Here is a 19013-nt window from a genome sequence, read left to right on the forward strand (position 1 = left end):
TTTATGTTACAAGGTTCAATAATTTGAATTAATCACTTTATATGTAAGTGGTTGTAGATAATAGCTAGGTTAACTAACCCATAGAAACTCTTCGTCTAAAAGCTCGTGAACCGTGAACAATAATGGTATCTGAGATAGAAGCACGTTGTAAGTTCAGTTCAGATAATCGAATTACGATATAGAACAGACTCCCAAGATAGTGCATTAAAGTGCAGTTGCAATATTTTATTAGAACTTACGCACACTTATTGTAATTGTATTTTTTTAACTCATAAAAGTTATGAAGGATTTTAATTAAAATAATAGACAAGAATCAGTTTTTTCTTTCAGAAAAGTATTATTTTTTTTACTCAAACGCGCGAATGTTACGATTACTTTTTATTTAGCGCTAGAAATATAATTCATTGAGGAAGCCTGTTAGTCAGGCTACTTTTTATTTCATCCGGGCGTGAAACACTTAGTTCCCATAGGACGCTGTTGAAACCGCTGGCGGAAGGTAGTTTGTACAATGAAATTGTAGAGCAAGTTTTTAGATACTTGTGATCAAACTATATTCTTTCTACTCACCTGTTTGGCTTTCACGAGCAAAATATAATATGCGTAGGTGGATTCAAACTCAATCCCTTTTTTTCGAATTTCCGCTTTAGAACCGCAGAAAACAGCCAGTAATTTAACAATTTTAATCGATAAACGCATCACGGCAAAGCAAAAGTTGTTGAGTGCTTTCGCTAACGTGTCAGTAGCAATTCTGTATCGATACCGCCTTTGTTTTTAAATCGATTCACTAGCGTAACATATTCGATACAAAATGCAGCGGGATCGCAAAAATGTGTCGAGGGAAATCGACAACGAAACACGAAAATATAGCTGTTACTTTGAGCTGTATCGATTTTGTAGTAGTGATGTGTCGATTCTACACTTGTATGTCACTTTACGGAATTGGTACTGTACTAGAATAAGTGTTCTTTTTATATCGATTGATCTAATCGTTTTGTACTTATGAACTAGGAATGTTGTTCTACTATGTTGCTAATAAGGAACTCACTCAGGGATTTTTGTGTAATCCCTCCCGAACGATTAAGTCTTTTTTCAGCAGTATAGTTGTTTCCATTTGCATTTGAGTAAAGATACATAGATCTGTCTGTATGTCTCTTTATATTTTTGTTCAGAAGTACGTCTATCATATTATGTAATGTTATCGAATGTACCTATAGTATTCTATTTTTGTCTCGAAAATTTACTTACTTACTACTTTCATATCTAATAAGCTCTGAAACACACAATCCACAAAAAAAAAAAACATGAAAAATATTCAATCCAAATCTTCACATTTTTCGCAGTCGAATGAAAAAAATAAACAAAAGAGTTCTGGAATCGATATGAACGGGTCGTGTTGACAGAATCGACACCGTTTTGATTGCCCTTCCAAATTGGTGTAAGTGCTCATACCATAGGCCCATAGGCGGTGCGAACAGGCTGGTTTATGTGATAATACACATTGGAGGCATCGTAAATCCACATTATGCGCCGTGCCAAGTTATGACGTTGAGTTTATTCATGAGTTTCAGTACGTCTTCGTCTTAAAATTGGTTGGTTTATAAGATGTGGGTGTTTACGGTTTTTTATGAGTTGTCAACATAGTTCATTATCTAAGCACTTTGATAAAAAGTCAAACATCTATAGCTAGAAGTAACATAATGAAAATGTTTTCTTGAGAGTGCTACAGAATAGGCAAGCGTTTTTTTTTAACTTGGTAGTAATAATAATAGGCATCTTAAACACATTTTTAAACTGTTTGAACCAAACATTTCAGTGTATTTTGTACCTTCAGAAAAGGAAACTATTTCTTTTTTGTAGCTTCAGAAAAGAAAACTCTTTCTTACATAATAATCTGGTTTAGATAAATTACCATTAAGTAATTTAGTTAGTACATATTTATAATCTTAGAATTTCTTAGACGGTAGAAACAAAGCGTTAGAAAATTTCACTAGCGTGAACCGAAAACGCAGGAAATTGGGTCGCTACTCGTTTTCGTCCACTTTTCACAAGTTAAATGTTTCAGTGGAAGGCTACAATTTCTTGCCAGCTTGCTTCGCGTTTATTAGTGAATTTATTTTTAGGGTTCCGTACCTCGAAAGGAAAAAACGGAACCCTTATAGGATCACTTTGTTGTCCGTCTGTCTGTCTGTCTGTCTGTCTGTCTGTCTGTCTGTCAAGACCCTTTATCTTAAGAACGCGTGGACGTATCAAGCTGAAATTCACATGAAATACTCGGGTCTATTGTCCCTTTAGGCTGTGAAAATATCAAGCTTCTAAGCCAAGCCAATCAAAAGATATAACCGATTATGTCGATATTTTCAACAAATTCTCGACACTCGCAAAGGAATCAAAACCTACAGGGTACTTCCCGTAAACTCAGAATCTTGAAATTTGGCATGAAGCATTGTTATATAATGCAAATATAGGAAAAATTGCGAAAATCTCATTTTTTTTGTTATATAATATAATAAAAATATTTTAATAAAATGAAACTTACTACCTTATTTCTCACGAACGAATAAAGGTACCAAATTGAAATTTATACCAAATACATAGGTCTATTGTCCCTTTAAGTAATGAAAAAATCAAACTTCTAAGTTAACGCGATCAAAAGATACAGCAGTTTTACCGACACCTTAGACGAATTTCCGTCACACGCTAGGGAATCAAAACCTACAAGGTACTTCCCGTGAACTCAGAATCTTAAAATTCGGCACGAAGCAACGTTATATAGTACAGATAAAGGAAAAATTGCGAAAATGATAAATTTGAAGTTACAAAAAATATTAAAATATTATTTTTGCTTACATGACATAAAATATTTTTTAATAATTATAAACTTACTACCTACCCTTTTTCACATGAACGCGTAGAGATATTAAAGTTTTGAATAAAAAGTGAAATTCAAATCAAACACTTCTTAAATACAATGGCCTCTAAACTGTGAAAAAATTTAAATCATTCAAAGGTCATTGGGCACCTTAGTATGAAAACCATACCCACGGCGGATACGAACGAAATATAGCACAGTATAATGATAAAGGCTCTGATTTACTATGGCATTAGTCGCATCAATGTGAACCATGGGAATCTAGAGAAAATCAGGTGTAAACATCAAATATTTTCCTCATTTCAATGGGGAATTTAAACGACCAAGTTTGACGGATTTGAGAAATCATTTCTTTGTAGTGAAAGAGTATACTCGCCGTTTATTTCCATTGTCATCAGGTCAGGATCTGATGATGGAAATCCTGAGAAATCGAGGGCAACTATCAGAAATTGTAGGCATGCATAGGATTAAAACTTGATTCTCAGATGTATGTCTGGTGATACTATCAAACAGTGAAGGTTTAGAGCTTATCTGATGATGGAGACGTGAGAAAGTCGAGAGAACTCGGTATGTTTTAGTTACGTCGTGTTTGGGCTTATATTATTCGTATTGACGAGAACTTTTCACAAAAGTTAAAAATAAAAACTTTTTACAATAAAAAAAAACAACTTCTAAAACAACAAGAAAACTGTTTATATGCATCGGTCTAGATCTCGGTGGTTAAATAAATATAGATGCATCCTCTAGACACCGACTTCTAGACCGATGCACCTAACATCTTTTTAATTTCATTCTTGCTTTTGTTTTCTTGTTGCTTTTTTATATGTTTGAAGTTGGATTTGTCTGTAAAATGCTACAAAATAAAATAATGCCGACTTTATAAAACAAAGAAAGGGACAGAATTACACTTTTGTCAAGGCTCTAGAAACGTAAAGCCAGCAGCCCCGAATCCTACTCTCTAGAAGTCGTTGTTACAATTCGACAGCTACAAGTCGTCAGGCGGTCTGCTTTAACCCAAGTTAGTAGTGAATTCTCATCACCTAAAATAAAATAAGCTCCAACACAAGGTTACGTTATAAATTGTAAAGGAGTTCCCATAACTATATCTGATCTTAGCTGTCGATCCCACAATGGCAGTCAAACATATCTTTGTGGAAAGTCTTCGCCAATACGAATAAAATAAGCCCAAACACGTGGTAGTTGCAACATACCGTTCGGGAGTTCCCTTGACTCTCTGTAGTCTCCATAATCAAATCAGCTCCAAACCTTCACTGTTTACCAGTACCCTCAAAAATACACTCACATGTCTGGTTATGACTCGATGCGTGCCTACAATATTCAAGAGTTGCCCTCTATTTCTCAGGGTTTCCAGATCCTCATCAGATCCTGGTCATCCGGATTGGCACCTTCCTTCTTTATGAAATGTCTTTAACAATAAAAACTAGCATTGCAACCTGTACAATCCTCTGAAACTGCTTGTCTTTTATATTTTTCAAACGATCCTGGACATTCGTCTCCATGGAATTTTAATAAAATATTTATATTCAAAGAAACGTCATACCATTCTCCACGATTTAAAACTACTTTGATTCATGTCCGCCACTTTTTACAAAGCGGGTCAGATATGCCCCATGACTTTTAAGACATAATTAGTTATTTTCAATCAGATTTCTAAATGATGACTATAAAATGTTGTATATAAATAACTTCATTAAAATAACTTTTACAAGGTACTGGCCTACTATTTTAGTTATATTATAAAATAAAAAATATTAACTATTTTGACTCTCACGAAATTACCATAACTATGATTGTTCTAAACTGAACGGTTGGCGCGAAACTCACTTTTTATCTATACAGCATTTGTACGGAACCCTCGGTGCGCGAGTCCGACTCGCACTTGGCCGGTTTATTTTTACTTCTTTAATTTTTGAGGATTAAGTAAATGGAGACTTCGTGCTTCTAATTTGGATGTTAATTTTTCTCTAATTTGCTTTGAAAGCTACTTGCATAGGTTTAGTTTGAACAATTTGGGATAGGATATTAAATTGTTTGCAATGAAAATAAATGGTCATGCCCTAGGTTTCAAAAGTCGGCCTTATGTGCCTTATGTGATTTCATTATCTATCTATGAAGTAATTTACTCTTAAAACTAACAGCCTTGTTGCCTGTTTTAAGACTTTAAATTATGCCCAGTAGAACCACTATCAAAACAATACTAAACCTATTCATATCGATATAAAATCGAAACCAAAATCCAAAAATTCAACACCACCATTTCCAAAATCAAACGATTTCTAAAGTTGCAAGCCCAACAGCACCATTTAATAGGATCTAACGAGAAACGATGAAACTTTACGGTTATACCTTATTCCGTACTGTAAGGTCAAATTGAAACATATGTAGTCCCCACTCGGGTAATTAAGTTTTTGATAATTGGAAAAGGTATTCCTTTGATTATAGATTTTGTATCGTTTTCCGAAAGGTATTTTCCAATGATCGGAAAGGTAATGACGTCAGATGTTGCTCTATTAATAGTTTACCAAATGTTTAATTCTCGGTATTTGACGTGTAGAATTGATACAGTTTTAATAGAATTGTTGTAGCTTTAATTTTAATCAATTTTGAAATCTAATTTGAATTTGATTAAGCAACTTTTCGGAAGTATCTTCTAAATTAGAATATTTGCTATTGTACCGTATATTCCGCTTATTTTGTATAACAAAATTGACCTTCAGAATAAATGGCGAATGATTAACGAAAGGGTGACAGGGAAGTCAAGAACGGACGTCTAACAACGACATCTGCTGACCTTATTAATTATATTCTTCATAAAGGTCAGGCATATTGAGTTCTGACACCCGTTCCTTGGATATAAGTAACTTAGAACAAAGAAACAGTGTTCGTAGCAACAGGCTAAGGGAAAAAGTGTTGGCATGTATTTGGATGTACATAATATGTAAAATGTATAAAGTATGCGACATGAAAAATATAAGAAGGAAGTATTTTTAAGGCAGGTTTATCAAACACATCCCTTTTTCTTTTAAGAGCATTTGAGTCAGTAAAAAATTCGAATACACAATACAAGAGCTCATTTCCACTATCTATCTATTGAAACCAAATTGTCACCTGGAAATTGCAACTGTATGTATCTGAATAATATCATAGGCATTCAAAGTAACCTTATCAATTTCTATAACCTCAGTAACATTACACCAGGACCCCGTACCATTGTAATATTACAATCAAATTGACAATTCCATGACTACAAATGACGTACTCGACCTGTCAAAACGCCACAGCGGTTTAGAATACTAAACTGTGACGTCATTATACATGTTGCGGTCGATTACCGCGGTGATTGATTACACAAAATCGGTTTTAATTGTGCACGTCGTGTGTCAAAACGTGACGATCACGTTACGTTATATTAAACGTTAAATCGCACGAGATTTTTTTTGCTGTCATTTATGTTCCTGTCTAGAGATTTGTAAGTCTAGTCCTTGAGAATAAGCAAAGAGTCATTATAATTGACACTGTAAGAAAACTTTAGTGTGCTGTCTATTTTTGTCTCATGTCAGAAAATGTTTGTAATCTAGTTGACTCGGATTAGGTGCAATTTTCTACATTGCAAAAGAAACAATGCGAAGTTGCATAAACATAAAAACTCAAAAACACTTTTCTCCTACAAATAAATAACACGTCATCCTGCACAGAATCTAACACTACATCACACACTTTCCTACCACAAAAACCCACACTAATAAGGGGCTAATTAATTAATAAAAAAAATGCAGATAGCTACTTAAAAATAAACAAAACACTGTCGCGTCGCACGCGTCAGTTGTCGGAACAATTAACCGCGTATGTTATAACCAGTACAAAGGGGCTTTCGCGCATCGTACGTAAGTAACGTATGAGTTTTTTTTTTGTTGTAATTTGTAAGTTTTTGAGCCCCGCAACACAGATGTGGTGTGACGAGATTGGAGCAGGAAATTTTTGACACGCTTGTCATTTGGAATGAGGATTATTTGTAGTGTAGTTGGTTTTAGTGGGGTTTAATTTGGGTGTTGCTTGAAAGAAGACGGATCACAATCCATACAAAATTGCCCCACGTCCTATAACAATGTGACGTATCTCAAAAAAAAGATAAAAATGTTTAAAAAAATATGGCATACTCTCCAATTCATTTTTTTTACACCTTCATACGAAAAAAATACTTTAAAAATTGTTCAGGCGCTGTTATGAAAACATCGTTCATGGGACTATTTATGGACTATTTAATTATTTTTTTTTTTTTTTGATAGGGTATACCTCACAGTTGGTCCCATAATCATCAGGTCCGGATCTGATAATGAAAACCCTGAGAAATCTAGGGCAACTTTTGAAAGTTGTAGGTATGCGCAGGATAAAAACTTGACTATAAGGTGTATGTCTTATAACAATATGCAACAGTAAAGGTTTGGAGCTGACCTGATGATGAAGACGAAAGAAGGTCGAGGGAACTCGACAACTGAATATGTAAACTACCTCGTGTTTGGGCTCATATTATTTGTATTGAATAGACCTTTGCAACAGTGAAAGTTTGGAGCTGACCCGTCGATGGAGACCAGAGAAGGTCGAGGGAAATCGACAGCAAAATATTTAAACTACCTCAGAAGTCGGTGTCTAATGGATGTACCTAAGTTTATTTCCCCAACGACTTTTAGGCCGATGCTCCTAAGACTAGTTTTTTTTTGCTTTTCAGTGTTTTTGGAAGTTTTTTTATCGTAATAAGTTTTTTTTTATATTTTTGGCTTTTCAGTGACAAGCACAGTTGTCACTATCCGCATAAGTGGAAAGTTCTTATCAATACGAATAATATAAGCCCAAACACGAGGCAGTTCACATATTCAGTTGTCCAGTTCCCTCGCCCTTCTCTGGTCGCCATCATCAAGTCAGCTTCAAACCTTCACTGTTGCATATTGTTATAAGACATACACCTTATAGTCAAGTTTTTATCCTGCGCATGCCTACAACTTTCAAAAGTTGCCCTGGATTTCTCAGGGTTTCCATTATCAGATCCTGACCTGATGATTATGGGACCATCTGTGAGGTATACCCTATCAAAACAAAAAATAATTTAATAAAATAGTCCATAAATAGTCCCATGAACGATGTTTTCATAACAGCGCCTGAACAATTTTTAAAGCATTTTTTTCGTATGAAGGTGTAAAAAAAAATGAATTGGAGAGTATGCCATATTTTTTTAAACATTTTTATCTTTTTTTTGAGATACGTCACATTGTTATAGGACGTGGGGCAATTTTGATCCGTCTTCTTTATTTGGTACTGTTTTTGAATGTAATTTGGTATCATTGAGTTGTTAACTGTATGTAGTTAAAGACAATATGCTGGTTTTCGTTAACACACTACGATTTCTAGTATTTATTATGAGGAGGAAAGATTAATCTTCAGTAAGAATATAGTGAAGTAAGCAATACAGCGTTCCAAGCCGCCATGGTATATTGATCTTATAAACAAAATTACCAACTAAAGTACTTTTCATCATATATGTTCACCATCCAAAAAGCAATGTAAATTAATTAATTACATCAAGGAAACAGAAAATGTACAAAAAAATATGTATTTATTTAACTAGGCAGGTACCAGGAGTACATAACGCCCAAAGCGTTTGTAAAGCTAATAAAGCAGAACAGAGGGCGTCACGCACACCACGCCACGTGTGCCCATATTTTACACGATATTACGTAATTCCACACAAATGTTCACAACGATCATTTTTTTTTGTCAGTAATTTAAAGTTCTGACGCTTGTTTTGACAATTTTTACAGCTTATTTTCCGGAGTTTTACATGAAAAAAAATATATTTTTGATCTCCTAAAGGTAGTCTTATTTTTTGAATGTAATAACTCATTTTGAAATGGCAATCAAATGAAAAATGCGTATGAATTTGTTACTTGTGAAGATGTGTCAATCGTTCGATGGAAAATAAAAAGTTATCAATCAAAATTGGGGTTCGGTGAGTGATTGATCGATCAAATTATTTTGTAAACATGTTCTTAGGAAGACATGAGCAAACAGAACATCGATAATCTCGTGTCTAATGGACATTGCTGTTGTTAGCTTTACTTAATCCATCGATATATTTTATCTTATAAAGATAGATTTATGAAGACAAGCTTGTTAAAATAAAACTCATATATTACTAAGAAATAAATAACCTATCTGTATTCTTTAAAGTTTATTTCTTTGATTTCGTAAGCAAACATGTTGTTACTTTTCGTTTCAGTAAGAATGTAATAATTTATACAGTGTGATATAATGCGCTATTGCTTGACATCTTATTATATTCTGCCTTTAGTTTGAAATTTATAAGGACACTTTTTGTTTGTAAATCTGTGTACTAAATAACTCTTGAACTTGTTTACATATAAACTGAAATAAATTGTAGTGTTGTATGATGAAATACTGGTTGACATTATTTTACAAACACGATTTTCCTAGAATTATTTATTGAGACGTCTTGATAGGTTGAAAACTTGACAGACAAATATTTCTTTTGATGACACAAAACATGCAAAGTAAAATATAATAAATATAAAACAGAATATGCACATTCTGCGCTAAAAACTAAAACATCAATCTACAAGAAATATAAAATGGCTGACATTTTCAATAAACACTATTTCTTTCTTTAGCAAACCAAAGACTTTGAACAAGATTTGTGTTATTTTTTGCGATCTTTCTCCACATAATATTTTTCTTTCATTTTATGTAAAACAATATTATATTATACAGAATTGCAACGTGAGATCTACATATTTTTAAGGTTCATCAACCTTCTGTCCTTAGACCTATTTTTATTTGATTTGGGTTCAGTACAAGTCTTCTTCTTCCATACTTCTATGATTTTAATTACTATATTTTAATGTTAGAGAACATAATATTCACGACGCTTTTTCATCTGAGGGACAACTTGTAACTTTCTCACGACTCAAACTAATCGTTTTCTTTAACCTCATTATTTCAGACCTCAAATAACGAACAAATTCGCAATTCGTCTGAATACTTTTAGATACTTACATAAAATGTAAGTTTTTATTACATTTTAAAACAAGTTGTTAAAAGTACACCTAATTAAAAAGTTACGTGTACTTAGAAAAGTTAAACTAAAACCTCGAAAAGCAATGGAGATAGTAGTTAATTATTATTTATGTAGTGGACCCCGTTTGGGCAGCACGCAATTTTTCACAAAAGATTTGATGTAGTGCAGGCCTGACCTCGACACAGCTCATATATTATTACGACGCACCTGTCTGGGGTATTAACTGTACAGTGAGAAGACAGAAGGTTAACTTTTCAACGTCTTATTTTTTACATTACTTACCATAATTAAAAGATGGTAACTGAGGTATTGGCAAAATCTACGAAGAAGAAGAAGAATTATAAAGCTGAAGAGTTTGTTTTTTGAACGTGAAAATCTAAAGAACTATTAGAGCGATTTGAAAAATGATCTCAGTATTAGGTAGCCTTATTATTTCCTGGAAGGCTATAGGTATTTTTTTTCTGGGTGGGCGAAGTAGTTCCCGCCGGATGTGGGTATAGCCGTTGGCGGAAACTAGTGTATCAATAAACAACCATGTTTACTGTATAATTAAGACTTAGTGGGTTTCCTACTATGTATACGATGTTGCACATAAGCAAACTTTACACAATTCGGTTTCGACGCGTTACATAACACGTCGTAAATGTTTACAGAACAAACTATACCTACTTACAGTATTATGTGTGTACATATTTTGAGTTTGATGGTATTAGGTACCGATAATGTCTTCGAAAATACGTATTTTGAAATATACAAAATAAGATCTGACCGTAAGGAGTATTTACAATAAGCCAGATCAGTAGCTAAATCATTTATTTATCTCCTCTCTCTCTACCTTATATGTAAAAGTCTTGTCAGTTTGGCAACGTAAACGCATCTATGAAACTACTGAAATGAAAGTAAAAATTTCAGAGCAAACAGCTGTAGTAAGAAATCTGACGACTCTGTTATTGGTGAAATTGGGCTTTAATAATCATGTTGAATGAGTTGACTTTCTGTTCGTTTAACTTTACTGTGACATGCCACCTGTCTGGCGTTTGACCTTAGCTACCGTTACATTTGACGCGTGACAGCATATGGTTAACTGGTAATTCCCGTGGATTCTCTTGTCTTTTACTGTAAGCACGCTATGGTTTTAAATGTTCCACGAGTACTAACCTTCTGAATTATTGTTCTTAATGTATATTTCTAATAGCAGTTCTTAAAAAATAACTATTGTACTACTTAATTTTGCGTATTGCTAGCTTACTCTATTGGTTTCACCTGAGTCCCGTGTGAACAACTTCACGCACCCGGAAAAGTAGCCAATAGCTTTCCTCACCAGAATTTCTTTATCATATCTTTCCTGAGATTGGCGCGTTCAAAAAAGCAAACAAGGAAACTCTTCAGCTTTTCTATTACAAATTAAAGATAGGTGTATTTTCAAAATACCTGCTTTGTGCAGCAAAAGCAATCATAGGGAGGCGTGCCTCAAGTATTATGGAAGGGATTTTTTATACGTAAGTTTTTATTTAATAAGGACAATAATTATGTATCTGAAGGGTCTGCTTGCGTGTTAACTTATAATTTATAATGGCAGGTCGTTAAATTTTGTTTTTAATTAAGGAGCTTTATTTTAAGTTTTGTATTTTCTTCGGTTAATCGGTACTTATATAAGTATTTTTCCCTGTTTTTTTGTTGTTTTTTTACTGTATCGATTAGCCATAGTAACAGTACGTAGTATATATTGTAACTACATTAGGTTCTAATTGATAACTATCTTATATGTATGAGTACTTTTCCAAATGGACATTGGACATGTATATAAAATCCTATTGATTTCACTGTAGTGTTTATATGTAATAAGAAACTCAAAAGTTGTAAGTGGTTGATGATGGATGGCTACGGAAAATAATAAAACTTAATTGTATATAGATCACTGGATAAATGAGAAGAAGAAAGGTCCTTTAGTCCTGTTAGTTAAAATGGCACATTTTTTATTCAATTCATGTTTTGACTAAGGTAAACGTACCAATAGTCGTCGGATTTCGGAAATCACTGACTTTGAAGCGCTACTGTGTGTTAAATATTCAATAGAAAGTGAAAATTTTTGCATGACGTGATAGAGTATTTATTCATTATTCTATGTAACTAATGTTTTTTTAATCATTTTGATGGGTTTATATACTTATTAAGGCAAAAGTAAAAAAAGGGCGATTTGTACCAATAGTCGTCTGATTTGTACGGATACTCGTCAAATATTCCCAGTACTCGTCAACTTTTAATGCTAATGTAAACTCTCTGCTCTTGAACATAAGGTTCAAGTTATGTACATTTTTTTTGTGCTTGAATTTGTTAAGCATAGTGCTTTTGAAATATTAGGTAGGTAGATAGATAAAAAACCAAATTCCTATTTAGAATAGCAGGTCATAATCTGTTAGAAGAGCAGGTATTCAATAAAACAGATACATGGTTGCATTTTAATTTATATTCCTATCTATCAAACGCTTGGAATTACAAAACCAGTCTATAAAATATCTATACTAATATTATAAAGCTGAAGAGTTTGTTTGTTTGTTTGTTTGAACGCGCTAATCTCAGGTACTACTGGTCCGATTTGAAAATTTATTTCAGTGTTAGATAGCCCATTTATCGAGGAAGGCTACAGGCTACTTTTTATCCCGGTACGGCAAGTAGTTCCCACGGGATGCGGGTGAAACCGCTGGCAGAAGCTAGTATGTTATATTTCTTAATCATAATAACGATGCAGTCATGTGCATATGTAGCACGAGTAAAATAATTACTTTTAAAATATTTAAATTGTAAAATAAAATAATTAGTATTCACAAAAAATAAAAGCCCCATTCATTTATATAGCTTTAAGCGAAATAATTACTAACATTCAGAGATATGTAGGTAAGGTTGTCATTTATCAAAACTTCTGAACTGCTTAGCGCATGCTAAGTACCATTTGCAAAAATCTCTATAGACAGTTTAAACTGTCTACTGTCTTAAAGGTATCAATCAAAAAATAAAATATGATTAGGTACAACTAACCGTTCAAACCCAATAATAAAAATATCTAATAAGCCTTACAGGGCATCTGAGGCGGATGACGGGGAGTAGCGACCCCGCGGGGCTATATATCCGAGTGCTCCAGGGAGAGTATACTGTCCCCCATCTCCGGCCTGCCGGAGTGAAGCATGACGGGGGATAGGTCTCCCGCCTCTTGGCTTGCCTTCATCGGCCGGTCAGAGAGGAGTCGCTAGAGCAGGGTTAGCAGCCCTGCTCGGAGGGTAGGTGCCTCGTGGTAAGTGGTGAGTGGGCCGGTGATGCTGGACCCACATGGAGCGCGTGATCTGCGTTTAAAGTCCGCCGAGTTATCCTCACCCTTCAGCCGCTCATGTACCTGTTACCCTCTTGTTGCGATTTAGCGACTGATTCCCGGGGGCCCAGTAAGTGAGGTGGCGAGTCTCCATCTGCCATTTTAACATGTATTTTATACATTGTCATCGGCAGGTGCCATAGTTCCTTATCATCATCATCCTCCGAGCCTTTTTTCCCAACTATGTTTGGGTCGGCTTCCAGTCTAACCGGATTCAGCTGAGTACCAGTACTTTACAAGAAGCGACGGCCTATCTGACCTCCTCAACCCAGTTACCCAGGCAACCCAATACCCCTTGGTTAGACTGCCGGGACCTACAGTTTAACGTGCCATCCGAAACACAGTCATTAGTGTCATTGCAGGATATACTTAGAAAGTACATACAAACTTAGAAAAGTTGCGTTGGTACTTGCCTGACCTGGAATCGAACCCGCGCCCTCATACTTGAGAGGTTGATTCTTGGCCCACCAGGCCACCACGACTTTTTTTCCAGGTGCCATAGTTCCTATAGTTTCCTATATCCTAATCCACTAACATCCCAACGCAATAGCCCAAGTAATTTTCCTCCATAGTTAGCAATACTTTAGCACAGAACCGGAGATTGTCCTTGGGTTCATTTCTATAGTATATATATACAGGGATAATCGTCGGTTTTGTGTCACCATTTCATTAAAGTTGTCTCAAAAGGGCGTTTTAAATTTTCTTGCTGCATCTGATGTTGTGGCCCTTTGATTTACAGCTTCTATGACTTTTGAAAGGCCCTCTTGCTTGTAGTTTCTTTCAGTCATGATCTGCTGTTAAAATTACGATCATGCAATCACTAAATACAGACAATTTTAAATAAAAAAATCTTACTTAAGATTACTCTTTACCCATCAATATCGAATACGACAAGCAAAGTGACAGCGATGGAAGCTATGTCATCTTAGTTTTAAAACTGGTTTAAATATTTTTTGCGTCAAAACTAGTTGAATGACATAATTTTTATACAGGCGCTATTAAGGCACGTTAAGAAGACGCGGTACAATACGCGTGACGAAATGCAGTTATTCCGAACAAAAAGCATAGTTTAAGAACAGTCAATTTTTGTTTGCCACAAATTGTAATCCAAGCGTAGTAGAAACAAAAGCTAGTGCTAGACCTACTTGTACCCAAAGCGGTAGATCTTAATCGAATGGCGGAGGCCTACAGCGGCCAATATATATCTGAAAAAACACTCGTAGAAAATGCATACTTATAGGAAACAGGAGATTTAACCATTAAGAAACATATTAATTGAATCGAATAACATGACTGTGTACGTGCATCTAGAACTAGGAGAGTAAAATGTACCCCTAAGAAAAAGCTTTAAAGAAACGCAGTTTTATCAACAAATGTAGTCTAAACCTTAAATATGTTTGTTCTAGAGAGATAACAATTTTGTAAAAGTCCCGATATTAGCTATTTATTCGCATTTTGTACTGTAAAACACAAAATATCCTCATTATGACGAGTTTAGGTGCAACTTTTGAGCATGTCCCAGTAGTCGTCAAAATAATTGTAAAATTGACGGGTTTTGGGTCAAATGGGAGTTTTGAAGTACCATTAGATGTCACATTGAAAAAATATATCTTCTATGTTAAAAGTATTCCAAATTGCATATTAAATCGATAGCAAATAAACTTAACTATCTAATTAAACAAAGAAACATACCACAGACCCTACTGGAGTTATGTAAATCAAAACACAAAACCACGTGCTGAGTTTCACTTTTGACAGCTGAACTTCACGAAAAAACGATTTTGTTAGGGCACACACGTTTCAAATAACATATCTTAGAAGCCGTGACTGTTAAAACCCCGTATTGTTATTTCAATTGTGCAAAATATTATCAACAATATGTTGATATATAAACCGGCCCATTTTAAGTTCAGTAGAAAATAATAATAAAAGTTTTAAGATTAATTGACGACTATTGGGGCATGACGACTTCACCCGCGTTTACCTTAGTGTGTAAATATTAAGATTAATCATTTTACATGGTCAGTGTTAGCGCTGTGCTAAATCAATACCAGGAGTTCACATACGATATTTTATTTAAGTGCATATTTTAATTAATATTAAATAAAACATGTTGTATAATTTTATTGCACACAAAACAAAATAAAATCAATCAAAGTTATCAGTTTCATCATTAGATTAAAACTAAATTAAACATGAAAGCCGATATCGAAGAGCTTAGAATATAATTCAAACGAATGAGAATATCCGAAATAAACTCGCTATTTTGTTTCGCTTGCCGATCAAATATCAAATAGTTTTTAAATGGAATTTTCAATATTCTGAGTAATAAGGGTATGGTGTTACTGTGAGCGAGAGTTAAAGAAAATATATCTTTATTTTTATTCCGAACATGACGAGAAGCTTTTGACCATGGTATTCAAATCTAGATGATAAGTTTCGGGATAATATCTTATTGATCAGCGTGAGGTTTTTCGTAGACTCCATTACCGATAAGGAATTTTCAAACGAATTAATTGAGACAACTACTTCACGCTGCGACTTCACGTTTGGCTTTAAGCTACTGTCAAGTTCTCATTAGCTTCGGTTAGGTATTAAAATGTAAATTATGCTCAAGGATATCGTAGATCTTTTGCTTAGTCTTTACCTTGATACAGTACAGTATAAATTGAAATCGTATGCTCCTAAAATTGCTTGGCGCGTATTTTGTAACCAAGCTCAAGATAAGTACGAACTGAGTTTTTAATTTAAAAAATACAATATCGCTCTAATACGATAGAACTTACTAGCTTATGCGCGCGGTATCGTCCGTGCCATTCAAATTTAAATCATAGCATGTTAAGAATAAGGTGGCTGTTGGCTAATGTAATAATTTAAGCCGTATTACGTAGTTTCAGATATTAATCAGTCAGAAATGATTTACTTCCCTAATGTTTTTCTACACAATGTCAAATGTCTTGTAGCGAAAGAATTCAAGTTACATATAGTTATAGAGGTTCATCATTAATAGTCTTGTCATTTTACAGTTACTAAATATGTATTGTTCAAAAAGATCTATCTAAAAACTGAATGCTATATTTTCGGAATCAACAACTCTGTATATCCGTTTGAGCGTAAGCGATTTCTACAATCCCACTTAAAAAGGTCCTACTAAATAATTTTCCAAGTATCACAGATTAAGCAATAAAGCTTCCACGGTATTTTACTACGACTGTTAACAGAAAATCCATCCGTCGAATGTATAGCAAATATAAACTTTTTATTAATAAATGGTCCTTTCATAAAATAAACATTATGGAACGTATATTAAACGCGTCGACCCCACATACGTAAATCAAGTCGTTTCATATACAAAGGGGATAAAAGGCTTTTTAAATAATTAACTGTCTGATGCAATTGTCATTGGATTACTGGAACGTATTTTGAGTTTTATTGCGCATGGAATATGGTTTTGTTTCCATTGATGTTATGTTCTTTAACGAGTGCGTAATATTGCTAAAGGACCTTCCAGGTATGTGTGAGTGGGTTCGATTCCAGGTCATAATATCTAATTGATTAGTGTATCCTGGATACCCACCCATAAATCACATGAATAACTAAATTTTGACAGAGGTTTCACCCCAGTCCCTTGGAAACTACATCGCTCACCTGGATATAAAGTAACTTATAGTAGGTTACTGGATTCAGAAGAAACTGAAACAGTACAAAATTATTGCTCTTACTACAAAAAAGTTAAACAGAGCATTTCTTATGTATTTTAGAGAAATTATCGATACATTATTTATTGCTCTTACTACAAAAAAGTTAAACAGAGCATTTCTTATGTATTTTAGAGAAATTATCGATACATTATTTATTGCTCTTACTACAAAAAAGTTAAACAGAGCATTTCTTATGTATTTTAGAGAAATTATCGATACATTATTTATTGCTCTTACTACAAAAAAGTTAAACAGAGCATTTCTTATGTATTTTAGAGAAATTATCGATACATTATTTATTGCTCTTACTACAAAAAAGTTAAACAGAGCATTTCTTATGTATTTTAGAGAAATTATCGATACATTATTTATTGCTCTTACTACAAAAAAGTTAAACAGAGCATTTCTTATGTATTTTAGAGAAATTATCGATACATTATTTGTTGCTCTTACTACAAAAAAGTTAAATAGAGCATTTCTTATGTATTTTAGAGAAATTCTCGATACATTATTTATTGCTCTTACTACAAAAAAGTTAAACAGTGCATTTCTTATGTATTTTAGAGAAATTCTCGATACATTATTTTCTTAAACATGACGAACACCTGTTTTTTTGTTTTTAATAAGACTATATTATATTTCTTCAACATTAACTTTTAAAATTAGCTCAACATTCACATTACGAGCTGACACTGCAAATACTTAACCCGTTCTGACCGCGGCTCGTTATAAAAACGCACATATATTTTAATTAACATCAGTTATCGGGTTAATTAAAACTGATAGTTGAGGGTTCACCCAGGTTATTAAAATTGGGTAATAAGTAATAATCGCGCCGACTATTCATTACTTTTTAATTAATTATATTCGAATGGAAGCGTTTCGGGTAATTAATTGGTATTAAAACGAGTAGGGTTTGGGATTAAAATGAGAATAAAATTAAGGCACCTTTATGAGGTTAGGGCGCCAAGAGTACCTTTCATGTGTTGTATTTGAATGGTTATAGGCTCATTTCGTAATATGATGAAACTTTTTTGAATTACTTTATGTATGCACACTAAATCATACCCGCTTTTTCCTTCAATGCTTGCGATGCATTCCGGCCATAAAAAGTTAAAGACTTAAATCACAAAATGAACACTTTGTATGCCGTTGAGCGCAGATATAGATTTTCTATTGTTTTATAATTAAGCAGTTAATGACCAAAATTATCTAATTTTACAAAAGCCTACGCATACAAACTACTTATCTCATAATAATCGTGCCCACATAACTTAATTACATTTTATGCAAGCCTACGAGAACTTAGTTTATATTATTCACAAAAAGAACATTTCAATTTATTCATAAGTGGTCATGTCATGTCTTAAAGGATTAGCTTGTGTCTCCGGTTTTCACAAAGAAGGGCTAATATTATATTTATGTGTAATAATAACTAGCTGTTTCTCACTGTGAAAGTCGAGACCCGAGGGAACTGGTTTCTCAGCTCTAAATCTTGCTAAAATGTTATACACTTACCTATTTGGATTTCACGCTATGATCAAACTAGGCTTAATTTAATTCAAACTGTAGGTACTTTACTAATAATTTTATAATACCTATTTGTGTCAAAGTCAAATGTTGCTGTTTCAAATAGGCCATTGCAGGCTCTTTTTCACACTAGTTAGGGTTCCAAAAGAAAGAAAGAAGAAATAAAATAAATTTTATAGCGCAATAAAAGACGCATTAACACACTTAAAATAAGACATACCTATACAGAAATAATAATAGAAGGGGAAAATATGCTAAAAGGTTGGTTTCATAGAAAATAACTGACTAGAAACTCATTTTTTTCTTCAACTAAGTATATAAAAAAAACTATTTAACTTTCACGTACAAATCAAGCAAACGCAAAACTCATAAAGTACAAACCGAATTCGTAATCAGCGCGAAAGTTCCCAAAATTCTGATAAATAAGGTACGTACTCGTAT

At 33.8% G+C, this 19013-nt stretch overlaps 1 protein-coding gene across 2 annotated transcripts in view; it reads left to right on the top strand.

Annotated features, from left to right (window-relative positions):
• LOC124636557 (connectin-like) overlaps positions 1-19013 on the top strand; it is a 48095-nt gene that overhangs the window by 15660 nt on the left and 13422 nt on the right. The window lies entirely within an intron of this gene.

This window comes from Helicoverpa zea, chromosome 14 (genome assembly GCF_022581195.2).
Source record: "Helicoverpa zea isolate HzStark_Cry1AcR chromosome 14, ilHelZeax1.1, whole genome shotgun sequence".
In the NCBI taxonomy this organism is placed as follows: Eukaryota; Metazoa; Arthropoda; class Insecta; order Lepidoptera; family Noctuidae; genus Helicoverpa; species Helicoverpa zea.